At 47.6% G+C, this 14,302-nt stretch overlaps 1 protein-coding gene across 1 annotated transcript in view; it reads left to right on the forward strand.

The window, feature by feature from the left end:
* The first annotated feature begins 1,380 nt into the window (after positions 1 to 1,380).
* The window catches only part of SEMA4B (semaphorin 4B), a 38,770-nt gene continuing 25,848 nt past the window's right edge, over positions 1,381 to 14,302 (forward strand). The window contains exon 1 of the mRNA XM_082448631.1: positions 1,381 to 1,539. The gene's annotated coding sequence lies outside the window, so the exon portion shown is untranslated. The remainder of the gene's footprint in view (positions 1,540 to 14,302) is intronic.

A 14,302-nucleotide genomic window follows, 5' to 3' on the forward strand; every position in this document is an offset into this window, starting at 1 on the left:
TGATGTTACAGAAAAATGTCTGTGATATATTGCTGTCCTAGGGAAAAGTCACAAAGAGTATGCACTGAATAATCTTTTTTTCCAAAAAATGTAAATGTATAACTGCATAGAAAAGAGACGGGAGTATCTTCACCAAAATATTAACAGCAGTAGACTTAAGATCCGTGCACTTTACAGCATGTAAATTGTATCTCAAAAAAAAGTTTTAGAAAATATCAACACTAGTGGTCTCTGGGTAGGGTGATATTTTTCATTGTGTTTATGAAAAAACTTTATGGTAGTAAATATGTGGTCACTTTTGTAGACAGACAACAGAATAACCACTTCTTTCTATGTGTGGGAGAGCATTCTGTGGGGAGTCTGGCAGTCCCTTACCCCACTCTGTCTAGAGGAGAGGCAGCAGAGAAATGGCGGGCACTTAAGCCTAGCCTGGCCTGGGAAGAGCCTGGCACTTGGCCTCTGTTTTCACCAGCCCGTTGACCAGCCAGCTCTGGCCAGCTCAGCCACTTACACGCCCAGAACTAGTTGTTTCAGGAACTGCCCTGAGAGCTGCTGTTGCTTTCCTGGAAGATAGGAGAGCCAGGAGGCAAGGGCTGGAGAGGGACGAGCCAAGGTCACTTGATAAACGCTAGACACTATTTACAACCATATCTCTCACCCCTCCCGCACATCTCCTCGTCTCATTTCACTCCCACAGCGCGGCCCAGGGCAGGTTAAGGGATGCGGTGAGCAGCATTTCCCGCGGGCGGAGACGTGGGTGGTTTCGTGGCGGGTGGCTCTGCGGCTCGGCTCTCCCTTGCCTCTTACTGCAAACAATGCTACCATTATTGAGAGCTGACCATGTGCCAGGTGTGTGCCTACATAACTGCAATTTCTCATAACCCTGTGAGGTCCCTACTGTTCTGAGGCCTACTTTCCAGATGAAGAACTCGAGGCTCAGAGAGGTTAAGAAACTCGCCCTAGGTAACACAGCCAGGTGGGTGGTAGTAGATCGGTGTCAGTAAATTGGCTTTACTATGCATGCGCAGGTAAGGGGAACCAAGTTTGGTTCAGCAACAGATCTAGGGTAACAACCCGGCCCTCCGGATTCCAGCTAGCGAGATTGCCCCCTGCAGGGCCTAAGTCAGGCCAGGCAGAGGCTCCCAAGGTCAGGGAGGGGGCGGCCCCATAGGCCCCACGGCCTAAGGGAGCCGCCGAGCCGTCGCGGGGACAAGTCCCGACTAGGACTAGTAGCGAGCCTAGTGTCGCCATCAACGCCCGGGGGCAGAGGCGGGGGACTGCTGGACAGCGGGCGAGCCCCGGAGGGCGCCTCTGGACAATTCCATCAACACAGGCGGGGCGGGGCTTGGCGGCAGCCCTGCATTTCCGGGGACGCAGCGCCGGATCGAGGGTATTCGCGGGGACATCCCGGATCCCCAGGGAGTCGGGCCGGCCTGGAAGCAGGGACGAGTCTGGGGACACTCTGAGAAGAAGGGCTGCGCCGCCGCGCAGAGGTGACCCTGTTGTGGGCGGTGGTTGCGCGCGGGCCGTGAAACTCAGGTAGGCGCAGAGCACAGCACGGTCAGGAGCCGCGGCCCCGGTAGGAGGCGGAGGGAGCGGAGGCCACCCCGAGGCAGCCGCCGCCCCTGCCCCCCACCTCCCGCCGGGCCCCTCTCCCAAGAGGGCGCCACCTGCACGCTCTGATGGGCACCGGCGCCCGCCACTGAGGGAGCCTGTTGTCATGGCAGCGCAGGAGGCTGGGCCCACGTTCCCATGGCCACCCGGGGCCTCTGAGCCAAACCTGCAGCTGAGAGGCAGTAAATCCTGGCCCTGGAGGGAGATCATTTGGAATTTGGGAAAGGCCTGGGTTCCTCCTCAGAATGGTCTGGGTATGACCTTTGAGTTAGGCTCTTTGTCATAGCTTCTACTCTCTGAGTGACAAAGTGGACATAGGGGTTAGGAGGGAAAGGAAATTGGGGTCCTGGAAATGAGGCTGCTCTAGTGGCGTCCGTGGAGCCATTCTGGTCTGGCAAAAAGACTCAGGGGCCCTGGGTCACCTGGGTAATAAGGTCGTCAACCTCTGCTCACATTTCCTGACCTGTAATGTGAGTATGTCATTTGGTTTATGAATCACAGGTTTCTTGTAAGGGTCGAATGCCATAAGGACAGGGAAGCACACAATCCAAAAAAAATTTTTTTTCTCTGTAGATGGTTTAGCACTGGAAGAGATTTAGAAATCCAGCCGGTCCCACCCCCTTATTACCATAGGAGAAAATGGATCCAGAGAAGTTAAATTACTTCCCAAGGTGACAGTGAGTTGGGAAGGTCAGGATTTGAACCCAGTCTCCTGACTTCCAGGCTGTGACTGTTTCCTCTGGTGGTTATTATTACTGAAGCTCAGGGAAATCTGCGGTATGTCTCCTTGCAACCCGGGGCTCAAACTTTTGGTGACAGGTGATCTAAAGATATGGACATTGGCAGCAGGTGAACCAAAGATGGGAAATGGAGGCTGGCACCTTGAGGAGAGCTGAAAGAGCCTCTCTCTCTGGTGCATAGGTCCTATGCCTTGGGGCTCTTGCTTTAATGTCGTATCTGACAGGATTGCCCTAAATTAATCCCCAGGAGCCAAGCATTCAACAGCTTTCCCAAATGCCATCTCTTCTGAAGCCAACAAATCTGTTGAGACTGTGTGAGCAGGAAATCCTTTGGCTGCCCTAAAGCAGGGAAGTGGGACTTCCCACATCAGTGAGGTGCCTTTCCTTTGAACAGGTTAAGAGGAAGGTGGACAAAGAGATCCAGGGAGGAACACTTGAATGAATCATTTGGAAATGATTTGAGACAGTCAACTAGAACAGAAAACTCATTTATTCATTTAGTAAACATTTACTGGGTGCCTGCTATTTCCAAACATTTACTGGGGCTGGAGATTAAAAACCTGAGTTAGGCAGGTCTGGTCCCTGCACTCAAGGAGCTTTTGGAAGAGATGGGAAGAGAGGGATATGATGTGTAAATGAGTATTTCACTATAGCATCATGAGTGACTTGATGGAAATCTGAGCAGAGTACCGAGGGAGCTCAGAGGAGCAACTCTGGAAATCAGTTGAAAACAGCACGATTCTAGCCTGTGAAGCCTGGGAGCACTTCTGGTGCTCTGCCAGGTTGGCCTTTTGTTGGAGACAAAGGAATAAGTGAGTGAAAGTGTCTACAGAAATGTGGACAAGGGTGGGTATTCTCTGGAAAGAAGAGTTTAAGGAATCTTGATGAACTGGAAGCTCTGTGAAGGCAGAACCATGTCAGTTTCCTTCAGCTTCAGTGATGCTTAGAAGGCAGCAAGTGCACAAGAACTATTTGTTGAGTGAGTGAAAGAAGGAAGGGAAGAAGCGGAGAGGGAGAGAGGGGAGGGAGGAAAGAACAGCAGCTTACATTATCAAGAGGAGGATGGCTATAACTTGAGACAAAACCCTGGTTGAAATTCTAACTATATGTAGAGCATCTACATGGGGTTCTGGATTCAGATCCAGTTTCTGGTCCTAGTCCTAACTTACCACTTATGTGACCTTAGCAAGTCCCTGAACCTCTCTATGCCCCATTTCTCATCTGTAAAGTGGTAGTATCATAATTCCTGTTTCATCCTGTTGTGAGAAATAAATGACTGGTTGTAAAAAACTCAGCACAGTGGCTTGCTTATAGTAAGTGCGCAATAAATGTTAGCCTTATAAATGTCAACTTTGCTTTAGGTGGAATAGTTTGCCAAATAATTCATGTCAAGGTTATATAACCACTCCTAAATGAGGTATAATTTCTTTTTACCTGATAAAGGCTAATTCTGAAAGTTCCCTTTGTCTTCAGACTAACACACCTCAAAGAAATTATTCTTTGCTTTTTTTTTTTTCCGCGGGGAGGAGGGCAACAATCTTTTTGAAATCAGTTGAAAGCTCGGATCCCTCTCATCAGAAGTGGCACATCATTCTTGGGGTTCACAGCTCACTGAAGCTGACCCTGGTGGTTAAGGGGCTCCCTGCTCTGTTCCACTGCTCACAGGCTGTAAGGAAAGAGCTAAGGCTCTTAGATAAAGAGTTTGAGAGGAGCAAGGCGGGTCTGCTCCCTTTCAGGGGGCTTGTGGGGTCCCTGTGGACTGGGTGGGTCTGGCCCCAGGTCCAGGCCCCTTAGAGCCCCCTCCTTGGCTAGAGCCAAGCTGGGTCCACTCAGAGCCTCGTGGCATCCTCCAGCCTGACACTCAGCACATAAATGGTGCTGTCAGGCGTCCCAGGAATCTCAGGCCTAGGTAGCTGGTATGGAAGATCCCTGTCCAAGCATGGATCTTTGGTGCCTCCCTCACATTGGCTTTCTGCGAGCGTTGTCTCCTGGTGCCATTGCTTTCGGGTGGCAAGTGGGCACACCACCAGGGTAATGCATTCCTCCCTCCATCCTATCAAAGCAGTCTTTGGAGCCACAGGAAATCAATGGAACCCACCTGTTCAATCCCCAACCTGATGGGCTCACCTGTCTAGGCCCACTCTCCGCAGGCAGTGCTGGAACCAAGAACAAGGCTCTCTGGGAGAAAGAGTCGTAGCCACCAGGTAACCTAAGGTGACTGGGAAACTGCAGAAGTCAGAGAGCCCCTCTTCTTTGGGAGGGGAGAGCCTTGGTCCTCTGGAAAGGAAGCTTAGTTCCCTGGGGTGGAGGAAGGGCCTTGGCTGGGTCTTCTTTCCCTTCATGTAGCAATGGCCAGGGGTCTAGGGCTCAGAGTAGGATTTAAGGAAGAAGAACTTGGGGGCAAATGGAGAGGTAGATTCCTGGTTTCTTGAGATCTTGGGAATGGAGGGGCCTCAGGTCTGATAAGCCAAACTAGAAACCAGACTGTGTCCTAGACCCTTATGCTTCTCGCTCCCCATCCTTACCTGGCCTAGAACATCTACCTCCCACCTGTGAGTGGCTGCAGTGGTTTCAGGGGAAAGAGAGCCTCTGAGCAGTAATTGTGCCCCTGCGGGATGACAGTTGCCAAGCATCAGCGAGGCCAGTTACCCAGGGTCTCCAGGCCCCTTTGGGGAGCAGGCCTGTGGGCACAGGCAGACAGGCCCTCCTGAACTTGTCTTGGGGGCAGGGACATGACAGTGGCAACTTTGTGTTCTACCGTGTCGAGGCAGGGACAGGCTGAACCCTGCTGGTTGCACCACAGCCCTGTGGGGTAGGGGGATCCCCTCCCAGGGAGTGGCCAGCTCAGGCCCCGACAGGCCCCAGCAGGGGTGGCGCTGGGGAGGGCGGCAGGCTCTTCACCACAGCGGGCGCACCTGGGGCCTGGGCTGGGCGGGCCGGTTCCTTCTCCCTGTAAGAGTTGCAGCCTCAGCACTAGGTTTGTAGGAGGCGGCTGAACCTGAGCGGAGAGCCCAGAAGGGGGTCCTCTGGGTTGGGCATCTAGGATGGTCATGGCCACTTTTAGGTAATGAGGTGAACCGATAATATAATGTGCGTTCACCACAGGCCAGCGCTGCCAGTCACCTTATGTGCACTGTCTCATCAGCTCTCCTAAGAGCCCAGGCAGTACTGTTAGCGTTCCCATCTCACAGATGAGGAAGCTGAGGCTCGGAGAGATCGTATGGCTTGCTCACAGTCCCCAGAATAATGGATGGTGCTGAGATTCTCCTTATGGAAGAACTGGTGTGTTCTTCCCCTGGATTTTTTTTCTTTTTTAGTTTTTGGCCACACCCCACGGCATGTGGGATCTTATTTTCCCCCGACCAGGGATCGAACCCGCACCTCCTGCATTGGAAGGCAGAGTCTTAAACCACTGGACTGCCGGAGAGCTCCCCACCCCTGGATTCTAATCACTTGGCAGAGCAAGCAACATAAGCGACCAGTGGAGGGGCGTGCGGTTTGGGGAACAGAGATGAGGCCATTTACATTTATTGACAGACCCTGGTTAAAAGCCACCTGTGAGATTTGAAGGCAGTGTTCGTGCTGGCCCTGTGAATGCCCTCTCCTGCAGAGGGCACTGCCCCAGGGAAGCTCCTGGCCCCCCGGGATCTGGAACTCATTGGCTGACTTAAAAGCACACACAGGGTGGGCCAGCTGGTGTCACTTCCTCATCAAAATGTACTGATGCTGCAGCCAAGCCACTGCCAAGCCCCGGAGGAGGAGACAGCAGCAGTGTGCCCAGCCAGTGCAGGTGGGGAGCTGCAGCTGCAGGTTGGCATGAGAGGAGGGCTCAGGGCTACGAGGGGATGGTGGCAGGGGTCCAAGGCCCGGGGAGCTGGGCCGTAGCCAGTGCGTGTCTTCGAGGCCTTACTGGGCAGCCTGCCAGCCAGAACCCGGGGATGGGAGGAGCTTGAGTGCTACTCCAGGAGGAGGCGGGTGGGACCTTGGGTTCAAGCTCCTCTGGGCTTGGTAGGAGGCCCCTCCTCCACGGCCAGCAAACAAAGCAAAGCCGTGGCCTCCAGAGTAGAATTGTGGGGGCTGGAGAGCCAGGCTCCGCTGGGTGGGAATGAGAGCGGGCAGGCCCGGCTGGGGGCAGCCTGGCAGGGGGCAGCCTGGCAGGAGCCATGAGTACCCAAGGACAGGGCTGGCCTGCACCTGGGCAGAGGCTGTACCTATAGATGATTAATGAGTACTGATGGCTTGAGAGGCTGACTGTGGTCTGGACTGACCATTCCACTGCCAGCACTTGCCCTGAGCCTACACTGCGTGTTTCCTTTGTGCTGAGCAGTTTAGTGAGGCAGTGGACTCATGTGTTCATTTGCTTTATATTTTTAGCCATGCTTCCCTTTATTTTCTTTCTCTTGTAGCCTTTCATATTTCTCTTCACTTTCTCCCCCTTGTATAGCTAGTCTCATTTTCTTCTTTCACCTGATTCTACAGGTGAGGTGTTGTTTGTTTTTTTTTTTACCTTTCAGTCTCTTTGTTCCCCCCCCACCACTGGCATGATAACAGGTATAAGGTATACATTTACATATAGGGAAATGGACAGATCTTAAGTGTACAGCTCGAGAAATTTTAATATTTGTATACACTTGGGAAACCAACATCCAGATCAAGATATGGAATATTCTTGTCATCCCTAAAGTTTCCTTGTCTGCCTATGAGGCACGTGGTCCTGTTTTGTTTGGCTTCTTTGCATGTACTCCTATGTGCGTTTTACCTCTCATTCTTGCGTTTTTATCCTTCTTATGTGTGTGTTTGTGTGTACAGGAGAGACAGAACCTCAGAGAGAGAGAGAGAGAGAGAGAGAGAGAGAAGGAAGGAGGGTGAGGATGGATGGGGAAAGGCTGTGTAAGTGTAGACGGAGAAAGGGCCAGACTGATGCCTGCATCTTGCTGGCTGGGGGCACAGAAGAAGTGTTGCTTTACTCTTTGTCTCTTTTTTTTTTTTTTTTGAATTTTACTTTATTTATTTTTTATACAGCAGGTTCTTATTAGTTATCTGTTTTATACATATTAGTGTATATATGTCAATCCCAATCTCCCAATTCATCCCACCACCACCACCCCCGCCACTTTCCCCCCTTGGTGTCCATACGTTTGTTCTCTACATCTTTGTCTCTATTTCTGCCCTGCAAACTGGTTCATCTGTACCATTTTTCTAGGTTCCATATATGTGCATTAATATATGGTATTTGTTTTTCTCTTTCTGACTTACTTCACTCTGTATAATAATATTCACTTCACTTCAGTCTCTAGATACATCCACGTCTCTACAAATGACCCAATTTCGTTCCTTTTTATGGCTGAGTAATATTCCATTGTATATATGTACCACTTCTTCTTTATCCATTCGTCTGTCGATGGGCATTTAGGTTGCTTCCATGACCTGGCTATTTTAAATAGTACTGCAATGAACATTGGGGTGCATGTGTCTTTTTGAATTATGGTTTTCTCTGGGTATATGCCCAGTAGTGGGATTGCTGGGTCATATGGTAATTCTATTTTTAGTTTTTTAAGGAACCTCCATACTGTTCTCCATAGTGGCTGCATCAATTTACATTCCCACCAACAGTGCAAGAGGGTTCCCTTTTCTCCACACCCTCTCCAGCATTTGTTGTTTGTAGATTTTCTGATGATGCCCATTCTAACTGGTGTGAGGTGATACCTCATTGTGGTTTTGATTTGCATTTCTCTAATAATTAGCGACGTTGAGCAGCTTTTCATGTGCTTCTTGGCCATCTGTATGACTTCTTTGGAGAAATGTCTGTTTAGGTCTTCTGTTCATTTTTGGATTGGGTTGTTTGTTTTTTTTGATATTGAGCTGCATGAGCTGTTTATATGTTTTGGAGATTAATCCTTTGTCCGTTGATTCGTTTGCAAATATTTTCTCCCATTCTGAGGGTTGTCTTTTCATCTTATTTGTAGTTTCCTTTGCTTTGCAAAAGATTTTAAGTTTCATTAGGTCCCATTTGTTTATTTTTGTTTTTATTTCCATTACTCTAGGAGGTGAATCAAAAAAGATCTTGCTGTGATTTATGTCAAGGAGTGCTCTTCCTATGTTTTCCTCTAAGAGTTTTATAGCGTCTGGTCTTACATTTAGGTCTCTAATCCATTTTGAGTTTATTTTTGTGTATGGTGTTAGAGAGTGTTCTAATTTTGTTCTTTTACATGTAGCTGTTCAGTTTTCCCAGCACCACTTATTGAAGAGGCTGTCTTTTCTCCATTGTATATCTTTGCCTCCTTTGTCATAGATTAGTTGACCATAGGTGCATGGGTTTATCTCTGGGCTTTCTATCTTGTTCCATTGATCTATGTTTCTGTTTTTGTGCCAGTACCATATTGTCTTGATTACTGTAGCTTTCTGGTATAGTCTGAAGTCAGGGAGTCTGATTCCTCCAGCTCTGTTTTTTTCCCTCAAGACTGCTTTGGCTATTCGAGGTCTTTTGTGTCTCCATACAAATTTTAAGATTTTTTGTTCTAGCTCCGTAAAAAATGCCACTGGTAACTTGATATGGATTGCATTGAATCTGTAGATTGCTTTGGGTAGTAGAGTCATTTTCACAATATTCATTCTTCCAATCCAGGAACATGGTATATCTCTCCATCTGTTTGTGTCATCTTTGATTTCTTTCATCAGTGTCTTATAGTTTTCTGAGTACAGGTCTTTTACCTCCATAGGTAGGTTTATTCCTAGGTATTTTATTCTTTTTGTTGCAATGGTGAATGGGATTGTTTCCTTAATTTCTCGTTCTGATCTTTCATTGTTAGTGTATAGGAATCCAAGAGATTTCTGTGCATTAATTTTGTATCCTGCAACTTTACCAAATTCATTGATTAGCTCTAGTAGTTTTCTGGTGGCACCTTTAGGGTTCTCTATGTATAGTATCATGTCATCTGCAAACAGTGACAGTTTTACTTCTTCTTTTCCAATTTGTATTCCTTTTATTTCTTTTTCTTCTCTGATTGCCGTGGCTAGGACTTCCAAAACTAGGTTGAATAATAGTGGCAAGAGTGGACATCCTTGTCTCGTTCCTGATCTTAGAGGAAATGCTTTCAGTTTTTCACCATTGAGAATGATGTTTGCTGTGGGTTTGTCATATATGGCCTTTATTATGTTGAGGTAGGTTCCCTCTATGCCTAATTTCTGGAGAGTTTTTGTCATAAATGGGTGTTGAATTTTGTCAAAAGCTTTTTCTGCATCTTTTTATACTCTTTCCAAGCCACCCCCTGAGCTCTTTATAAGCACCGGCATTCTGGCTGAGAAAGACTTGCCTACAACCCAGAGTGGCACAGGGGAGCAGGAGGCACAGCGTTGGCTTGGGAACCACTCTTTAGCCCACGGGAAGTCAGCTCAAATGAGGTTTTTCTCTGTCAGTCATCCTCCTGTTTTTTCCGCTCTGGGGAGAACAAATTAGCACACTGACGGAAGACAGTGGAGCCCACAAGGCCTGAGGCCACCATGCTGGGGGCATGGGATAGAGGGCTCATCTCCAGGCCAACAGTTGGGTCCCTCATTTTGTCTGCCCTGTGGAGATCCTGCTTGAGTGCCATGCTAGGCAGTGGGGTTTCCAAAGACAAGACCCGTTACTGTCCTCAAGGGGCCTGCCACCGAGTTGGCATAAGACACACTTGAAGCATCTGAGCAGCCATGAGCAGGATATAATTAACCACCAAGCGAGTCTACATCAGCCCCTGCCTCATCTCATCGGAGAGGAGCATAGCAGTCAGACAACCCATGTGTTGCCAAGACACTAGGGCAAACCAGCCTTGCTGTGTGTGGCAAGGCTGAGAAGCTACCTGACATGGAAATTCAGGCACTCAACAAATTCTAATTGACCACATGCCGCTATCAGGCCCTGTTCTAGGTAAGAGCAGTAAGCAGAAGATAGAAGGAAATGCTATGGCTAGTACCTTGATTTCAATAAGATTTCTTGCAATTTTTTTCATATTATTGTTATTATTTTTTTTTTGGCCATGCTACGCGGCTTGTGGGATCTTAGTTCCCCAACCAGGGATTGAACCCGGGCCCTCAGCAGTGAGAGCATGGAGTCCTAACCACTGGACCACCAGGGAATTCCCTCATATTATTCTTATGGATAATATGAAGAAATGTGGGCTGAATGGTACAATAAGGAGGATACATAGCTAATTGTTCAACCTACAAAGGATATTGATCAGTTTCAGCCCGGATGGAGGTCTCCAGTGGGCTCTGTTTTTGGCCCTGTCTCACTCAGTTCCCCCCCCACCGCAAATTTACAAAACACTGATATAAAAACACCCATAACTTTCTATATTAACCAACTGTTAAAACTTTGCCACAGTAGCACTCACACTCTTTCTTTCTTTTTTTTTTTTTTTTTGTTTATTTATTTATTTATTATTTTGGCTGTGTTGGGTCTTCGTTGCCGCGCGTGGGTTTTCTCTAGTTGCAGCAAGTGGGGGCTACTCTTCGTTGTGGTGCGCAGGCTTCTCATTGCAGTGGCTTCTCTTGTTGTGGAGCATGGGCTCTAGGCAGGCGGGCTTCAGTAGTTGCAGCACGCGGGCTCAGTAGTTGTGGCTCGCAAGCTCTACAGCACAGGCTCAGTAGTTGTGGCGAACGGGCTTAGTTGCTCCGCGGCATGTGGGATCTTCCTGGACCAGGGCTTAAACCCGTGTCCCCTGCATTGGCAGGTGGATTCTTAACCACTGCACCACCAGGGAAGTCCCCACACTCTTTCTTTCTAATACATACACACAAAGAACATGCTTGTTTTGGCTGAATCATTTGAAAGTAACTTGTAGACATCATGATACTTCATGTCTACAAACCTCAGCAGGCATCTCCAAAGAACAATGACATTCTCCTAAGAACACAATACCATTATTATAACCTAAGAAAATGAACAATAATGCCATAATATCATCTAATACACAGTGCGTGTTAAAATTTTCCCAATTGCTCTATGGCTTTTTTTTTTTCTTCAGGATTCAAACAAGGTTCACATATTGCATTTGATTATCATGTCTTTTTAGTTTCCTAACCTAAAACAGTTCCCCTGTCCTTTTTGTCTTTTCATCAGTTTGACCTTTTTGAAGAGTCCAGGTTATTTGTCTTGTAGAATGCTGGACATGTCTGATTGTGTCCTCATTATTAGATCTGGGTTAGATGCTTTTGCTACAATGGTTGATGAGTTGTATATTTCTTATTGCTTCGTATCAGGAGGTAAATGATATCAGGTAGTCCACTACCAGTGATATTACTTTTGGCCACTTGATTAAGATGGTGTCCACTGGGGGGAAAAAAAAAAGAAAAAGATGGTGGCCACCAGAGTTCTCCCTTAGAGAAACATTTTCCCACTGGTAATTAGTAAAAGTCATCTGTGGGACAGATTTTGAGACCTTGTTAATATAGTTTCCTAAAAATCTGCCACCCAAAGGTTTAGCATCCACTGATTATCCTTGTTTGAATCTCGATTTTCTAAGTCTACCATTTCTTCTACATTTATCCGGCAGCACTTTTCTACAGAGAAAAGCATCCTTTCTAGCCCTTATCTTTCTCTGTCTGTGCTTTGCCGAGTTTTACTGTGGACTAATGGATTGTTTTATTTTGATGCATTAGAATCCATTACTTCATTATGCTTTCTGTTGCTCAAATTGTCCCAAGTTTGGTCATCCAGCTGGCCCTTTTGACATGACTCCATTAGTCTTTAGTCACTTCCTTGTTTTCCGGCCCAACACAACGTCCCAGGCTCACCTTGTACTTTCCCTTTCATTTCTCCAGGGAGTCCTGGAACCTTTTATTGGAGAGTAGTATTTAGAAACCAAGAAGTGGGTGCTAGGTCTGCTCACCTAATATTTTTATCAATGATTTTAATACAAGGTCAAGAATGCTTATCAGATTTATAGATGACTCAAAACTGGGAGAGCAAGCCTAATGTATAATAGAATCAATATTCAAAATGACCTCAGTAGGATGAAATCTGGACCAGAACCAATAGATTTAAAGGAGATCAGTATAAAGTCTTGTGCTTAGGTTGAAGAAGTTAATTGCATAATTTCCGGTTTGGGGGAATCCTAGACCAAAGTCGATATCAAAAAGTAGCTCTGGTTGTTTGTTGACATGTACCAGCAGTATTCCATGACTCTCAGGCTGCATTCATTCATTCATTTGTTCAGCCAATACTTACTGAGGGCCTACCATATGCCAGGCACTGTTCTAGAGGCTAGGGATATGTTAGTTCCCTTCTCAGTCAACATTCTTGGGGGTGAGAAGGCGGCTAGGGAGTTCAGACAATAAAGAAAAACCACAACAAATAAGCAAATCATATAGTGTTTTAGATGATGAGCGCTTTGAAAAAACATCTCAGGGCAAGGGGAATATTGGGGGAAGTTCTGATTCTTCAAGAAGGTTATCTTTGAGGAAAGATTTGACAGAAACAAGGGACTCAGTCACTTTCTGGAAAGAGTGCTTCAGGCAGAGAGAGTAGCCAGGGCAAAGGTCCTAACACAAGAGTGTTCACAAGTGTGCCTGGGGTAGAGTGAATGGGGGAAGAGCAGTGGATGATGCAATGGTGGTAGGGGTGAGGTAGCCTAGGGCCTTGCAGACCACTGTAAGGAACCACTGGAGGGTTTTGAGCAGAGGAGTGCCATGACCTGACTTTGGTTTTGAAAAACTCCCTCTGGCTGCAGAGTTGAGAAAAGATTGTAAGGGGCGCAAGGGTGGAAGAAGGGAGACCAGTTAGGCGGCCCTTGCAGCATCCAGGAGAGGGCAGTAACTGGGCCCCCAGGAGGTGGTAAGTGATCAGACTGTAGATTTGCTAGTGGACTGGATGTGAGGAGCAAGAGAGAAGAAAGGAATTAAGGTTTTTAACCTGAGCAATTTAAAGATGGACTTGCCATTAAATGAGATGGGAAAGGCTCACACAGATGGAGCATGTTTTGGGGAGGGAGAAGGGAGAGATCAGGAGCTTGGTTTGTTTGAGACCATGTTGAATTTAAGATACCGGTCAGAAAACACAGCCTGGTAGAAATGTTGAGGCCAGTTGGAGTTTAGGACCGAGGTCCTAGCTACAGACAGAAGCATGGACATCACTGGCTAAAGATGGATTGACACCATTAATAGCGGCAAAGTGTCCCAGGCCTAGGCAATGCTGGAACTACGAGTAGTTGGTGCTGCCCACGTCCCATGTGGAATTCTGTGTCCAGGGCTGGGAGCCCCTGTAAAAGGGGTACTGCTGGCCTGGACCGTAGCCATAGAAGGGTATTGGGATGGTGGAGGTACAGAAATCATGGACGCTTGCTGTGCATGAGGAGACCTGGGACCACGTGAGCACTGTGCCCACCCCCTGACAGCCACCCTGTGGGAGGCCCTGGGAGTAGGGTGAGAGCAAAAGGTGCCAGCTCTGAGAAGGCTAATTTTGGCTGAGGGTGAAGAGCCATTGCGGCTAATTCCTGGAGGAACTGTCCCCACTGCCATGGAAATGACTGGCAGAGGTTTTCAAAGTCCTTTTGACTTGAACTACAGGAAGAATTACATTTTACTGTGATCCTGTGCACACTTAGGAAAAGTTGAAACAAGTTTCCTAAAGCTTACTTATCCTTTCTATGGTCATTGCACTTTGGTATCTTCCATTCTATTTCTTTTTTAATGCTGATAGGGATCCACTAAATTGACTTCAGGATCCACTAAGGGATCCAGTCTGCAGTTTGAAACCCCTGGTCTCAGCACAACTGAACTCCACCCCTGGGTATTCACACTGAAGGAGGATTGAGGGTGGGTGCCTCTGGGATTCCAGCCTTAGGGAGTACTTTCCCCTGCCAGGCTACGTGCAGGTTGTGGAGAAGGTCCACCTCCTTGGCAGTACATTAAGTCCTATTATCCCACTTAAGCTAATCTTGCCCGGATCCCCCCATCCGAGGTTTGGCTTC

This window comes from Balaenoptera physalus (assembly GCF_965194825.1).
Source record: "Balaenoptera physalus genome assembly, chromosome: 2".
NCBI classification, from domain to species: domain Eukaryota; kingdom Metazoa; phylum Chordata; class Mammalia; order Artiodactyla; family Balaenopteridae; genus Balaenoptera; species Balaenoptera physalus.